Source organism: Odontesthes bonariensis, chromosome 6 (genome assembly GCF_027942865.1).
Source record: "Odontesthes bonariensis isolate fOdoBon6 chromosome 6, fOdoBon6.hap1, whole genome shotgun sequence".
In the NCBI taxonomy this organism is placed as follows: domain Eukaryota; kingdom Metazoa; phylum Chordata; class Actinopteri; order Atheriniformes; family Atherinopsidae; genus Odontesthes; species Odontesthes bonariensis.
In genome coordinates this window covers 7,421,855-7,437,183 of record NC_134511.1, presented here as the reverse complement: position 1 = coordinate 7,437,183, position 15,329 = coordinate 7,421,855, and the positions used below count along the sequence as shown (strand labels likewise).

Sequence of the window (15,329 nt, the reverse complement as noted above, 5' to 3'; positions counted from 1 at the left end):
AACACTGCAGATCAGCAGCTCTCCAGAGAAAGAGAAAGAGCATCCAGGCTGTTCTCAGAGAAAGGTTTACAGCCAGCGTCTGTGATGGTGTGGGGGGGCATCAGGGTCCATGGCAGGGATGGCCTCATCTGTATTTGCTTATACAGAAAGATGCCGATGTTAAAAGTGTGTTTGCATAACAAATGTTATGGCACTTTCATTCATATGGCAGCACATTTAAAATAAAGCTAAATGCTAAAAGCTATACACTACTTTTGGATTTATTTTTGGATTTTGCGTACAAATGCGATTAATCGTGATTAATCAGGGAAATCATGTGATTAATTAGATTAAAAATTTGAATCGTTGCCCAGCCCTAGTTTTTAGTCATTCTCAAACTGTGCAGTCACACACTTTCTGTTCGTCTTTAAACAGGGATGAATCCAGAATAAGTCAATCTGAGGCTAAATGTGTATAAAAAACAAATTTTACTCATAATTCTACACTTTTATAGACATGATCCAGTCTGTTTGTAGCCTGTAAAGTGTGTATTATGAATGTTAATCAGCCTAAACAAGAAGCCTAACAAGAAGTCAGCTGCTAAAACAATGTTTTTGCAGCTGACTTCTTGTCCGCAGTAATATTCCAGCAGCTACACACTCATCTTATGACGTTATAGGAACTGAGTGTGTTTGTGTGTGTGTGTGTGTGTTGGGGCATGATCTGATGTCACGGTCACGCTGTGAGAGCTCGGTGATCTTCTAAAGACAGAATCTTTGGGTTTTGGTCTGAGGATTGTAATGTTGGGGTGATTGTCCGAAGCGAGCAATTAAAAAAAGAGGTTCAACTCCAGAGGAGAAAGGGTTACATGAACGCGTGGGCGTGTGGTGGATTCCTCCATCGGCCATCTTTGTTTTAGTGAACACAGCACAGAGGCCTCTTGCGTCATCACACAGCGAGGGGGGACCCCTGTCAATACTGTCAGGGACAGAGTGGCTGCAGAAAGGGAAGTCAAGTGTGAAGGGAAAACAGAGGCTTTAACTGGAGAATGAAAATAGGCAAAGCAGCGCCCCCTGCTGGGGGATTCAGAGCAGAAAACTTAACCAAAGGAGCTTAAATCAGGGCAACTGGACCAAGATTCAAGCTGATATGATGATCATTACCTGGATGAGTGAGAATCTTCTTCAACGAAGAATTTAACAGTCAGATTTTATCTTGATGTTTGAGCAGGAACCAGAAACATTAAAAGCTGGCGGGAAGTTAAGATAAAAATACACATGAAACGGAAGAAGAAAAGGAAAACATCTGTGGGTTGTGATGTGATTTCAGAGTTAAATAGTTCACCTTCATCACTTGATTCACTGGAAGGGGTAAACCTGCATGTGCATTCGTTATTTTTAAGGAAATCATATTTTTCACTCTTCAGAAAATGATCTGGAGTTCATAAAATAGGATATTTAATTATGAAGTATTCACAAATGAATTACACATATCAGCAGAGACGTATTGTTGATTTTTGGTGCACTTGTTTGAGTTATTTTGAACAATTTTTACACATTTTGAACACGTGAATGCGTCACTTGGGTGTGTGAGTTATTGTCTTTAGAACTTGTTGAATTTTTACAAACCAAAACAGTTACACTCATATCTTCTTCTTCTGCTCCTTCTTCTTCTTCTACTTTCGGCATCATCGATTTGTTTTGCACCGGATGCCCTTCATGAAGCAACCCTCACCATTTATCTCAACGCAGTATTTCATTCTAACTGAATAGTTTGGCACTTCTGCTCAACTTGAAAGATTTTAATCAAACTCTACCGCCACCTGCTGGTTAAAGTTTGCACACACACACTAATTTAGATTCAGACTCAGGGTTGTGTTGCGGTGTTTCACTTCTGTGCAGCAGAAAGTGAACTTTTCTTAACAATTTACTTCATTTCAGAAAGAAAAGTTGACACGTCATAGTTCCAGCCTCTGAAATGTGAAGATTTACCACTTTTCATTTTGATTTTTTAATTATAAAAATTGAAGTTGAACAGATAAATGGTCGATCTAACTCCTAAAAAAGAAAATAACTATCCAATATACACATATTAAGAACATCTTGTTCATAATGCTACACCACTGAAGTACAATTTCATTTTCAGTGTTGTATTTCTACTTCAGTGCTTTATAAAAGTAACTCTAGAAATATATCATGAACGAATAGATAAGGAGGTGAGGCATCACTTCATTAGTTTGGTTAATTATGTCTGTACAGGAATAACTGCTTGTTACTCATGATAAGATTTATGTTCATCTGATGTTTATTTGAGACTCTTCTTATACATTTATTTCATACATCAGATCTGCCGCTAACTGCCGGTCAGGGAAGCCACTGTTATCTGGCTCCTCGAGGTTAATCCCCTGAAAACAACACCTTCTATTAAAAACACTGATCTGTGTGTATTAAATACTTTATAGCGTAGCTAAAATTCTAGTGGTAATACATTAATGTTTGTGTTATTCTGTAATTGCACATTACTTTGTGAAGTGCATCTGCACAATGTGCCAATTTATGCATTTTAAAAGGTGTTCACATGAGGCGATTAAATTAGATAGAAACGAATCTGGTCTTGCAGTGTAGAAAATAGAAAGTTAAATCTACTTTATTTATATGGTGCTTTCATACAAACTGAACGTAGCACAAAGAACAGTAGAAACAGTGAAAGTTGGTATGAAAAACAACACATCTCACCCTGTTAATGAGCTTCCTCACGAACTGAAAATCTGTAATTATGTGTTGACGTTTCTAGCCTGAGGTCTGAAAGTTTTCTCTGTTTCTCTCCAAGCAGCCAGACTTTCCTGTAATCTTTTTTAAATGGTCTTGTTTAAATCCAGGCTGAAAACAGTTCTATTTAGCTGTGCACACCTGAAAGTATTTGATCTGCACTCTTAACTTTTAAATTAATTAATTAATGGTTATTTTTTATGTTTTTTTGGAATGATTTTATTGCCTTCTTGTGATTTTATGTAGCTGTAAAGCACTTTGAATTGCCTTGTGTACGAATTGTGCTCTACAAATAAAATTGCCTTGCCTTGAATCCAGATTTTTTTTGGTCTTTCAGAGTTTTTCTTTGGACACCGACTGCTTTGTCACTCATTTTCAGTCCAGTCCCCATACCTGGTGTGTTTTTTTCTTTGTTTAAGCCACTTAACTCTGACCTATGAATCATTCAAGCAGAAAAAAGGCTCCGAAATCAAGGGATGAACCAGTGTTGTGTCGACACATAACAGACAACTTAGCAAAGAAGCCATTTAATTTATTTTTTTTTTTATTATTTTTTCTATTTTTTTTATTATTTTTATTTTATTTATTTTATTTATTTTATTTATTTTATTTAATTTATTTTATTATTATTTATTTATTTATTTTTCTCAGTGTGTTGAAGAACAGTTGTTTTTGTTACAATTTGGACTTCATTTTAACATTCTTATAGTTGTACTCTGCACAACAATTCTAATTCCATAGATCAAACCTGAAGCCATAAGTTGCTGTGTTGATTGTACATTTCAACATTTGATTGGTCATGTTTTTTGCTCTGTTTAGCTTCTTTTAAGAGATTGAACACAAGACCAAAGTTGTCATTGGTTAGAATTTTGCTTTAAAATGTACATTTCTATACTTAACCCTGGTAGTAGAAAGAAGCCATTTTAAATTGGATCTTTAGGCACTTTGTAACTAGCAACCTGTCACAAAGACTGGGCAGATCAGCTCAATAGATATTAGTAATATCTATTACTCAATTTTACTAACACAAATGTCAAATAAAGTAAACTCACTCACCGAAGCACCGTCACCTGTTGGTGGGCATGGCTGATCTGTCCAATGGAGCGTAACATGATTGGCTGCCGTTGGATGAATTGAGACGGGGATCGATTGCTTCTCCGTTTACCAGGATGTTGAGTCTGGTTCTTTTTCCACTGAATTTTTTTAAGTTAATTTTTTTCCACTGAATTTTTAGATTTTGATTTTTTTCCACTGATTTTTGTTTTTAGAGATTGATTTTTTTTTTACACTGTTGGTTTTTCAAATTCAAAGTCTCATTTTGATGCTGTAAAAATTCAATATTCAATATTAGATTCAATATTAGTATTCAAATTCTGATGGCACAGAAAAACTTCCATAAAAGACACATTAAGAACTATTCCCTGAGGAAGTGACATAAAGCTCGTCTCTGAAAAAGTGTGCTTAAATGTCATTTCTTCATTTCACTCCTGGAATCTCTTTGTTTTATGAGTTAATCTGCCGTTTAATTTAAGGAACATGTGTAAACACTTAAAAAAAACACGCAAAAAAGTGTTTCAGCAAAACTAAAACATTAAACTTGGCAGTGAGCTGGTGGAAACGTCCCCTCGGCCCTTCGTAGGGCCCTCGGTAGGCTTTCCTCTAAGTTCTCGGATGTCAGACACTCAGGGGGCTCATGTTGCCTTTCTCCTCCTCCTCCTCCTTCTCCTCCTCCTTTTCGGAAACGGGATGTGATGTAAATAGACAGAAACTTTTTTTATCCCTCTGTCTTTGGAGTGTGGACATCTTCTTCCTTTCACACTTTTAGCGTTTGTAACAGAGTCAGAAGAAGACTGACAAAGCTCAAACCGAAGTATAATAAACCCACCCGGGCGATAAAGGGACCGTTAGTTTTTCTTTTTCTTTTTTTTTACCCACCATGATCCTGTGAGTTTCTCCTTCTGTCCGCCTGTTTCCCCGACTTCCAACTCACGAGCTGCCGGACCGAACGCCGTGAAAAACGGATCGAACCGGGGAGAGACTCGCTGGGAAACTGCGGACAGGTAAGCGGCTGCCGCGCGCTTTGCGCCGCTTTGTGCGGCTCAGATCGGGCCAGGCTCCAGCCCGCTGGGAACTTTGCATGACAACAGAGCTGCAGACTGAGGCCTGCAGAGATGAGACTGCTCAGATATGTCTGCTTTGTTGTGTGGAGGAAGCTGCAGCACAGATCAGATTAAATAACATCCATTAAAATCCAGCTTTTTTTCACCCCAAAAAAACACAAGAAAATCCTTAAAATGCACCACGAGAGCACAGGAAATGCTCAAAGGAAGTTGCAGTTTCTGAGCAGTGATAGTTGTGACAGCGTTCATGTGGAAAGTGTTGTTATATAAGAGGCATTAACCTGCTGAGAGAGGCCTCACTGACCCAGTACATGTGAGCAGCCGGACACAGACCGGTGCTTTGTATCGATCAGGCCTGCCTCTGGATGTCACTGAGTTCGCTTTATTCATTCATTTTACGTCATTTCATTAACTGCAGCGCCTTTAAAAACACACCAAAGAACACAGTAAAGACAGTAAAAAGGAGAATCCACCCTGTCTCAGGTCTTAGGCTCAATGTATCAGGACATAAAGAGAAACATCACCTGGTCCAGAAGAAAAACTCAGACCAAACACAGAAGCAGAGTCTGAAAAACTAAGTGAACCCCTGATCCAGCAGCTGGTAGCAGCAGAGTGTGAAAAACTAAGTGAACCCCCTGATCCAGCAGCTGGTAGCAGCAGAGTGTGAAAAACTAAGTGAACCCCCTGATCCAGCAACTTGTAGCAGCAGAGTGTGAAAAACTAAGTGAACCCCCTGATCCAGCAGCTGGTAGCAGCAGAGTGTGATAAACTAAGTGAACCCCTGATCCAGCAGCTTCAGCAGCAGTGTGTGAAAAACTAAGTGAACCCCCTGATCCAGCAGCTGGTAGCAGCAGAGTGTGATAAACTAAGTGAACCCCTGATCCAGCAACTTGTAGCAGCAGAGTGTGATAAACTAAGTGAACCCCTGATCCAGCAGCTTCAGCAGCAGAGTGTGAAAAACTAAGTGAACCCCCTGATCCAGCAGCTTGGACCAGCAGAGTGTGAAAAACTAAGTGAACCCCTGATCCAGTAGCTTGGAGCAGCAGAGTGTGATAAACTAAGTGAACCCCCTGATCCAGCAGCTGGTAGCAGCAGAGTGTGAAAAACTAAGTGAACCCCTGATCCAGCAGCTTCAGCAGCAGTGTGTGAAAAACTAAGTGAACCCCCTGATCCAGCAGCTCGGGGCAGCAGAGTGTGAAAAACTAAGTGAACCCCCTGATCCAGTAGCTTCAGCAGCAGAGTGTGAAAAACTAAGTGAACCCCCTGATCCAGCAGCTTGGACCAGCAGAGTGTGAAAAACTAAGTGAACCCCTGATCCAGTAGCTTGGAGCAGCAGAGTGTGATAAACTAAGTGAACCCCCTGATCCAGCAGCTGGTAGCAGCAGAGTGTGAAAAACTAAGTGAACCCCTGATCCAGCAGCTTCAGCAGCAGTGTGTGAAAAACTAAGTGAACCCCCTGATCCAGCAGCTCGGGGCAGCAGAGTGTGAAAAACTAAGTGAACCCCCTGATCCAGTAGCTTCAGCAGCAGAGTGTGAAAAACTAAGTGAACCCCTGATCCAGCAGGTTGTAGCAGCAGAGTGTGATAAACTTAGTGAACCCCCTGATCCAGAAACTTGTAGCAGCAGAGTGTGATAAACTAAGTGAACCCCTGATCCAGCAGCTTCAGCAGCAGAGTGTGAAAAACTAAGTGAACCCCCTGATCCAGCAGCTTGGAGCAGCAGAGTGTGAAAAACTAAGTGAACCCCTGATCCAGTAGCTTCAGCAGCAGTGTGTGAAAAACTAAGTGAACCCCTGATCCAGCAGCTTGTAGCAGCAGTGTGATAAACTAAGTGAACCCCTGATCCAGTAGCTTCAGCAGCAGTGTGTGAAAAACTAAGTGAACCCCTGATCCAGCAGCTTGTAGCAGCAGTGTGATAAACTAAGTGAACCCCCTGATCCTGCAGATGGTTTCCTGTGGGACGTTCTCAGTCTCTCTCGTGGTTCTGGATGAATCTCGGCCCACTCTTCTCTCCAGCGCTGTTTCAGCTCATTGAGGTTTACAGCTCTGGTTTCTGCACAGCTCTCTGAAGGTCCCACCACAGCATCTCAGTCAGTCTGAGTTCTGGACTCTGACTGGACCGTTGCAACACCTCGATTCTTCTCTTCTTCACACATTCTGCTGTAGATCTGCTGCTGTGTTTGGGATCTTTGTCCTGTTGGTGAGCCAGTTTCAGCCCAGCTTCAGCTGTCGGACAGACGGCCTCACATCTGACTCTAGAACACTTTGGTATCCAGAGGAGTTCATGGTGGACTGGTGTGAGGTGTTTGTGCTGATGTGCTGTGTTTGGTTTCCTTCAAACGTGCTGCTGTGCATTCTGAGCAAACAGCTCCACTTTGGTCTGCTCTGTCCAGAGGACATTGTTCCAGAAGTCTTGTGGTTTGTTCAGATGCAGCTTTGCAAACCTAAGCTGTGCTGCCATGTTCTTTTTAGAGAGAAGAGGCTTTCTCCTGCAGCCCTTCCACACAAGCCATACCTGTTCATTCTGTCTCTAACTGTGCTGTCATGAACTTTAACCTTTAACATGCTAACTGAGGCCTGCAGAGTCTGAGATGTAGCTCTTGGGTTTCTGACCTTGGGGTGACCTTGCTGGGACGTCCACTCCTGGGAAGATTGACAGCTGTCCTGAATGTTTTCCACTTGTGAATAATCTTTCTCTCTGTAGAATGATGGACTCCAGATAGTTTGGAAACGGCCTTATAACCCTTCCCAGGTTGATGGGCAGCTTGTCTAAGATTGTTGCTGATGTCTTTCCTCCTTGGCATCGCGTTAACACACACCTGAATGCTGCAGAACTTCTGCTTTTATCGAGCTGCTCACACTGACTGATGATCAGTTAATCAGAGCATTGATTAGCAGCAGCTGGCTGCTACTGACCCTCTCAGTTCCTATGGAAGCAGTAAGGGTTCACTTAGTTTTTTTGTTTAATAAATAATGACACGGTTTTCTGATGCCTGAGAACTGAAAGAAAGTGTTTTTTTTTCACATAACTTTATTTATTCAGGCTGTTATATTCCACAGTATTGTTTATTGTTTATTGTTTGTTTGTACTTTAATAAAACATTACAAACAAGAGTATATCACATAAAAGAAAGAAATAGAATAAAATAAATGAATAAATATATATACAATAGATAGTAAATGATAAGATGCAAGGAATCAGTGCTGGAGAGGTTAGAAACCCTGGGAGGGCGTATCGAGAACCTCACCATTACGGTAAATAAACTAAATTAAATGTATCTTATCAGGATAAAAAAACAAATGGATTAATGAGAGAGAGAAAAAAAAATCACAAAAATCTATGTTGTAAAGCAGCAGCAACTGAAAGTCATGGCTTAGGACATGTAATTATTGGTTTTTAGCTTCTCTGGTTGAAAAGTTGTGCTGAATGTCCCTGTTTTTCATCACTGACACGTGAAGAAAAGGCTTTGGACGTTCAGCTGCTTACTAACTGTCAGAAAGCTACAGCTTAAAATCACATCTGCGGGAATAAGACGGATTGTTCATGAGAAGGTCCACGATGTGGCTTTGGGAGACTTTCTGTGCTCTGACATCAAAGGCGCCTGTTACAGGAGGGATTCAAACACGGACCGTTTGCAGATTATCACCTAATGACTCTCTACTTTTGATGATAATACATATCAGAGCCATGCTGTGCTCCCTTTGGAAAGAACAATCTGTGATTCAGGTGTCAATAAAACGTCTTATCAAGCAAGCTCAAGATGGTTTCACACACAAGACGCTGCGAATGTTGAACATACTGCAGTAATAAAAACCTTCCGTGTGTTCATCATTAACTCCTAAAGTTGGTTAATGATCCTAACTGCGTTTGGAAACTGCGTTTCGTGACCTTCACTGAATATTTCCTTCCAAAGGAACAGAAGTTTCTGTATTTTCAAGCCTCCTCCAAGTTTTAAAGTGTTTAACACAATTAGCTGTTAGCGTGGCTGGAAACATGAGTGGTGTCGCTAAGGTTACGCATAATTCAGTTTACTGTATCATGAGCAGTGAGTTAACTGACAACATGAACTGTGTTTGAGGTGAACAGACATATAACAGACTTATGATGGTTTTGATGGGGGATGTGCTCATCTTCAGATAAGTCTGCAGAGTTATCATAAGTTCTGTGTGTGTGTGTGTGTGTGTGTGTGTGTGTGTGTGTGTGTGTGTGTGTGTGTGTGTGTGTGTGTGTGTGTGTGTGTGTGTGTGTGTGTGTGTGTGCGTGCGTGCGTGTGTGTGAGCGTTGCTGACCTTTTGACATGCAGTGTGATCTATGAGGGATCATGTTTGGGTTATTTTCATGCTCAGAGCTCTGTCAGCTTTTCTATAGGCACAAGCTGACAGCAGAGTTTCAAACGTCTAAATACAAACTCCTCCGAAGGAAATCTGTCTTCTTCAGGCTTTATTTCCCTCTATCGTACATTAAACTAAATGTGAATGTTCTTGTGATTCTGCAGCTCATTTTACACTTTATGGACAGTTTCCTGGTTAAATTTCATTCATCAAGCTTCTCCTGTGAACATCAAGCCTTACAGCTTTCTTTTTCTGAAGCTAACCAAGCAGTTGTGATGCCTAAACCTAACAGAGTTCACATTAAAGTAAACAACGAAAAACAAGGAAGTAAAAATAAAATGGTCCGAGATTGTTTTGAAGCCCTGTGACTGGCTGTATTCGAAACCACATACTGCATACTCATCGATCAGACAGTATGCAGAGCGTTTACCCACAATGCATTTCGCTCCTGCCCGAGCTGAAATCATCCGGCCTGATTTCCCTTAAGCTCTAAACTCTGTAAACTTTAGCAACATTTGAAACATTTTCAGGCGAGAAAGTAGTCGTTTAGATCCCCAACGTGTTGAAAATCTGACAAAATACCGACTATTTACAATATTGTTCCCACGTATTCGGCGCTACAAAAGCTAGCCGCAGTGAGCAACGCACTTCTGGTTATTTTCACAAAATAAAATACCCGTTGCCTTTTATCATAGGGAAAGCCATTACGATACAATTGGTGCTTTTATTTTGAAAACAGGAAGTGAACCTACCCTCGATGTAGCTAGCTTGAAAGTGCCGTTTTGACAGGAAATGACGATCGGCGACGTCACGTTACTTTGCATCTTGGGTAGTTTGAGTATGAGTAGTAACCTCATGATGCATACCCAACATTTCGGAGAATCTAGTGTGCATTCGGGAACTTCTCGCTTACTCAAACTCGCATACTAACTCAAAAAGTTAGTATGAGTAGTAGGAGAAGTAGGAGAAGTAGGACTAGTGTGCGGTTTCGAACACAGCCTGTGTCTTTCGCTTCACCTCCAGACGCTTTATGGTGGGTAACCAGGTATCTGCAGTCCTCCACCAGGGTGTGAAAAGTGTTTGATTTATTTCCTTTAAAGCTGGGACACATTTAATCAAAGCTTTTTCGATTCCCTAATTTCTGGCACACTGGTAACACTGATGCACACACTGGTAGTAATGCACCTAAAGTCTGTTTGTCAGCTGCCAAGAAGACGCACAGGATGCATTTAGTGACGTCAGTGCGCAAGAAAGTTTGGTGATCAGTGATAGAAGACGAGACTGTGATGCTTGGCACCTCAATGCTAAACGTGTCACTGCGAGCATGGACACAGGCAGACGGTGTAGCCAGCTCACAACAGACCAGACGATGGGGTTTAGAGCCAAAATAAATCGGTCTCCATCTGACAAATGAACAAACTAATGCGCAGATAAATACAGATGAGAAATAAATCACATACATGTCATTCATTTATTCAGTTGTCAACCAAAGAGATGTGCTTATTGTGTCATAAAAATGCGATTAATCAACAAAGCCTCTAATTAATTAGATTAATTTTTAATTGCATCCCACCACTAGTTTAATTATAACCCCAATTTAAAAAAAAGTTGGTCAATAACATCTTGAATTCGATGGGAGCTAAATGTCCGATAAACAGCTCGGGGAATATGTTTTATGTTTTAAATAATTATGTTAATTGGCAACAGCTCAGTGACATGATTGGGTATAAAAAGAGAACCTTAGAGAGGCAGAGTCTCTCAAGGGTAAAGATGGACAGAGGCTCAGCAGAATAATGTTACTCAGTGTCCCAACTTTTTAAAAACAAATATCTTTTTTTTTCACATTTACATTTCATCCTGTCCCAGAAAAACTCGGCTTATTAACCTGATTTATAGACAGACGCTATGTCCACATAAATGTACCGAATTAGATTACTCCCACGCTTTAAAAAATACTGAAACCCTGGAAAATAAATCAGCTCTAATCATGATAAGTGGTTAATAGTTGAAATTAAAATGAAGAATGTGAAACAGTTTTGTGTTCCAGCTGTAAGAAAAGTGCTGTTTTACATCACAGGGAACAGATAGTCAGACACAGAAGATACCCAGAGCTCAGAAACGGTGTAGATGAGTGTAGATTAATCTTGGAAAAATACCCGATGGATGAACACAAACAAATCGTCTGAGACTCAAACGGTTAGTGATGGCTGCCAGGCCTGCAGGTACATTTGAACGGCTTCATGTGTGTGATGTGATTTGATAAAAATCTGATTTATTGTTCCTGGAACGGACTGAGAGAGCAGCCCGGAGCTCCAGCGAGTCTCTGAGTGATTTCACAACAGCAGCAGCTCGGCTTGGCTCGGGCTGTGAGAGCTCCGCTCACTCACAAAACAAAGCAATGGAAGTCACGTCGTCTCGATGCTGCCACCCGTCTTTGGGTTTCAGGTTGTACGAACGGCAGAGTGTCTGAATATAAGTGTACGTCAGGTTTTTGTTGATGTGACGGAGTATGTTTCCTGATCCAAAACTCTCCTGCTGCTGCTGTCCGGTTTATATTCCTCATAAGATCACATGACGTCTATTGTTCTTATGAGAACTTGTATTTCTGTTTGTCTTTGACCGTCTAACCGACCGCTGAGGTGAATTACTGCAGATTTGCCCTCATTCGCTGTCTTGAGAAAGAAAAGTCCTGTACTTCTTGAATAATACTTTGCTCGGGTCGTTGGGTTTGCTGCGACTGTATTTGTCAGTTAAGTAACCACACAGGACTGAAAAAGTACTTCAAAATGACACATGTTGTTACTCACATTTGAGAGACAGGAAACAGAAATGATTCACCTCATTACAAGAACACGTTGGTGTTTGGGACTGTATATTCAGCACTGTGCAAAAGCCCCTCATTTCTTTGCATTTTGCCAGGAAAAGAGTAAATACATGCAGATATTTGTTGAAATGTGTGCAAACATAAATATAAACACAGAATATGAGGCAGAAACAGAGTTAGCTCAGTTCTGAGCAGCTTTAAAGTGAATATCTGCTCTGAGCTCCTTTCTCCTCCAACTCAGCCTGAACCCTCTCAGACGAGCTTTCTGTCCTTTCTTTAAGGAGTCTTCAGGAATAGTTCTCCAGGCTTCTTGAAGGACATCCCAAAGCTCTTCTTTGGATGTGGGCTGCCTTTTGTTCCGTTCTCTGCCAACATGATCCCACACTGCTTCAGTAATGTTGAGCTCCGGGCTCTGGGGAGGATTCATCCCTCCATCAGACCTGCTGCCACTGATTTTCAGCCCACTTCTTGTGTCCTTTGGCACAGCTCAGCCTTTTCTCCCTGTTTCCCTTCCTTAAGAACGGCTTCTTGACAGCCACCCTTCCATGGAGACCATTTGAGATTGTATCCCAAGTAGGGCTGGGTTACATGGGAAAAGGTCATATCAAAATATTTTTTCTTACCATCAGTCGATATCAGTATATAGCATCCACTTGAACCCCTTAAAGGGGAGATCTGGCCTCGACAGAAGCAGCAAAGCTAACATAAGACTACCACCACAGATAGGCTGTAATCAAGCTATGTGACAGACAAAACATCAACAACATGTAAAATAACTGTGACCTTTCAAGGGAACCAACCATACATTTAAATCCATAAATAGATGCAGGGCTTCTGATTTCTGTTCTTTCTCCAGAACAGTCCATGTCCATGGTGCACAACAGGAAGATGCAGTTTCCCCTCACTTCTTAAAGTCTGGGCTACATTAAAAAGCAAACACTCAGCAGAACGTAATCCTAAGAGCTTGAATAAGGGCAACTGGACTTCTTCTTGGATCTTGAAGATGTTTCACCTCTCACCAGAAAGGCTTCTGCAGTTATAAACTAGGTCACATGTGTCACTGAACCCCGTTTAAGTCATTCTAACCTATAAATTATCTATCTGTCTGAAAGATAGGGCTGGGTGATATGGGAAAAAGTCATATCACGATATCTTTTTTATATCAGTCGATATCAATATATATCGGGTCCATAACTTTCAGAATCCACTTGAAACCCTTTATTTTCCACTCTGCTTATTGGCTGCATGTGTAATATCACGGTGTCTCTTAGACTTTGTGTCATACGGCGCTGGATGAATCAGACTCTGTGGTCTTCTGCTGCTGCACAGGCGTTGTTATCGGGGGAAGATTAGCACCTGTTCCGGGCTGTGTTGGTAAAAGTTTGCATTCTCCGAGCTCAAACGGGTGGAGCTGCTTCAGGTGATGGAACAGATTAGCAGTATTCCCGGTCTTTGTCGGAACATGTGCTCGACATAATTCGCAGTCCACACTATTATATTTTGTGTCGGACTTCAAAAAGCCAAAATACCTCCACACCACTGAACTTTTCGGGCCCTTCTTATCAACAGTGTCATCAAGTATGTCCCATACGCCTTGGGCTGTGTCTTCCATCGTTTCCTCCGAGGGGGATTCATTGGCTGTGTTCGAAACCGCATACTTCTCTTACTACTCCTACTTCTCCTACTACTCATACTAACTTTTTGATTTAGTATGCGAGTTTGAGTAAGCGAGAAGTTCCCGAATGCATACTAGATTCTCTGAAATGTTGGGTAAGCATCATGAGGTTACTACTCATACTCAAACTACCCAAGATGCAACGTAACGTGACGTCGCCGATCGTCATTTCCTGTCAAAACTAGTTTCAAGCTAGCTACGACGAGGGTAGGTTCACTTCCGGTTTTCAAAACAAAAGCACCAATTGTATCGTAATGGCTTTCCCTATGATAAAAGGCAACGGGTATTTTATTTTGTGAAAATAACCGGAAGTGCGTTGCTTACTGCGGCTAGCTTTAGTAGCGCCGAATTCGTGGGAACAAAATTGTAAATAGCCGGTATTTTGTCAGGTTTTCAACACGTTGGGGATCTAAACGACTACTTTCTCGCCTGAAAATGTTTCAAATGTTGCTAAAGTTTACAGAGTTTAGAGCTTAAGGGAAATCAGCTTCAGGCCGGCGGATTTCGGCTTGGGCAGGAGCGAAATGCATTGTGGGTAAACGCTCTGCATACTGTGTGATCGATCAGTATGCAGAATGGAAGTATTATGTAGTATGTAGTATGCGGTTTCGAACACAGCCATTTTCTTTATTTATACGGCTACAGCGCCACAAACAAACACGCCACTGATAGTTGCAGGCATGGCTCTAATCCAGCCACGTGACTGGTTCAGTGCGGCGCAATTCTGGTTGTCATTGGCTATTTGTATTGTCTGTCAAAAGATGGACGAATGTAGTCTATCGAAAAGTATATCGACCGTATTTCATATCTCTATCGAGGAAAAGTTATTCCTCCATAGCTATCGTTTTATCGCCCAGCCCTTATCCCAAAGCTATTAGTTTTCTGCAGAGCAGCATTCATGTGACACGACGGGATTAGTATCGTGAGGAGTAAAATGTGTGACACGTAACCACATGGAGCTAACCCTAAACATCTGCAGAAGAGAGAGCAGTTGGAAAAGTAAGGGATTACAAGTGTGGGGGAAGCAGAAGAGCCCAGTGATTGTGTGCAGGAAGAGTCCCGAAACAGCGATCTGTTGCAGGAAGTAGAAGCCCGATCAAACCCTGTTTATGAACATCTGCTTTTGTCCTCAGGGAAACTCGTGCAGTCAGCACTCACTGCATTTCATTTCTTCAAACTAATGTTTCTTTTTACCTGAAAGACGTCCAGAAACTGACGCAGTCGTTGGTGCTCTTTAATACAAGGATAGATATTTTTTAAATTAAAAGTACATCTCAACAATTGCTTCTTTTGGTTATATACAGCATTTTCTCGCTGAATACTTGGAAGCGTTACCCTTTTTCAGCTCATAGTCATTAGACGGATGTGCACGGTTCCCTTATAAATAACAAAAGAGGAAAGTAAATTACCATTTGGTTGTATCCACGCCGTGTAACAGAAAACCTTTTTTATTGGAAAGATACAGTTTCCCTCTCATTTAGAACCAAATTGAGTTACATTGAGTGTAAAAGCAGCACTGTGTTAGTTTTTGTAGGGATGCATCTCCTTTAATGGAAACCTCGCTGTCTTCCCACTGGCTTACATAAAATCCACAAACTGTCGAGCCATTGGCTGCACGTTCCAGTGAATAAG

At 41.3% G+C, this 15,329-nt stretch overlaps 1 protein-coding gene across 2 annotated transcripts in view; it reads left to right on the top strand.

Annotated features, from left to right (window-relative positions):
• Positions 1–4,494: 4,494 nt before the first annotated feature.
• ddr2l (discoidin domain receptor family, member 2, like) overlaps positions 4,495–15,329 on the top strand; it is a 56,583-nt gene continuing 45,748 nt past the window's right edge. The window contains exon 1 of one of the 2 annotated variants that reach the window (XM_075467205.1): positions 4,495–4,807. The gene's annotated coding sequence lies outside the window, so the exon portion shown is untranslated. The remainder of the gene's footprint in view (positions 4,808–15,329) is intronic. The other variant, XM_075467206.1, reaches the window with a different exon arrangement.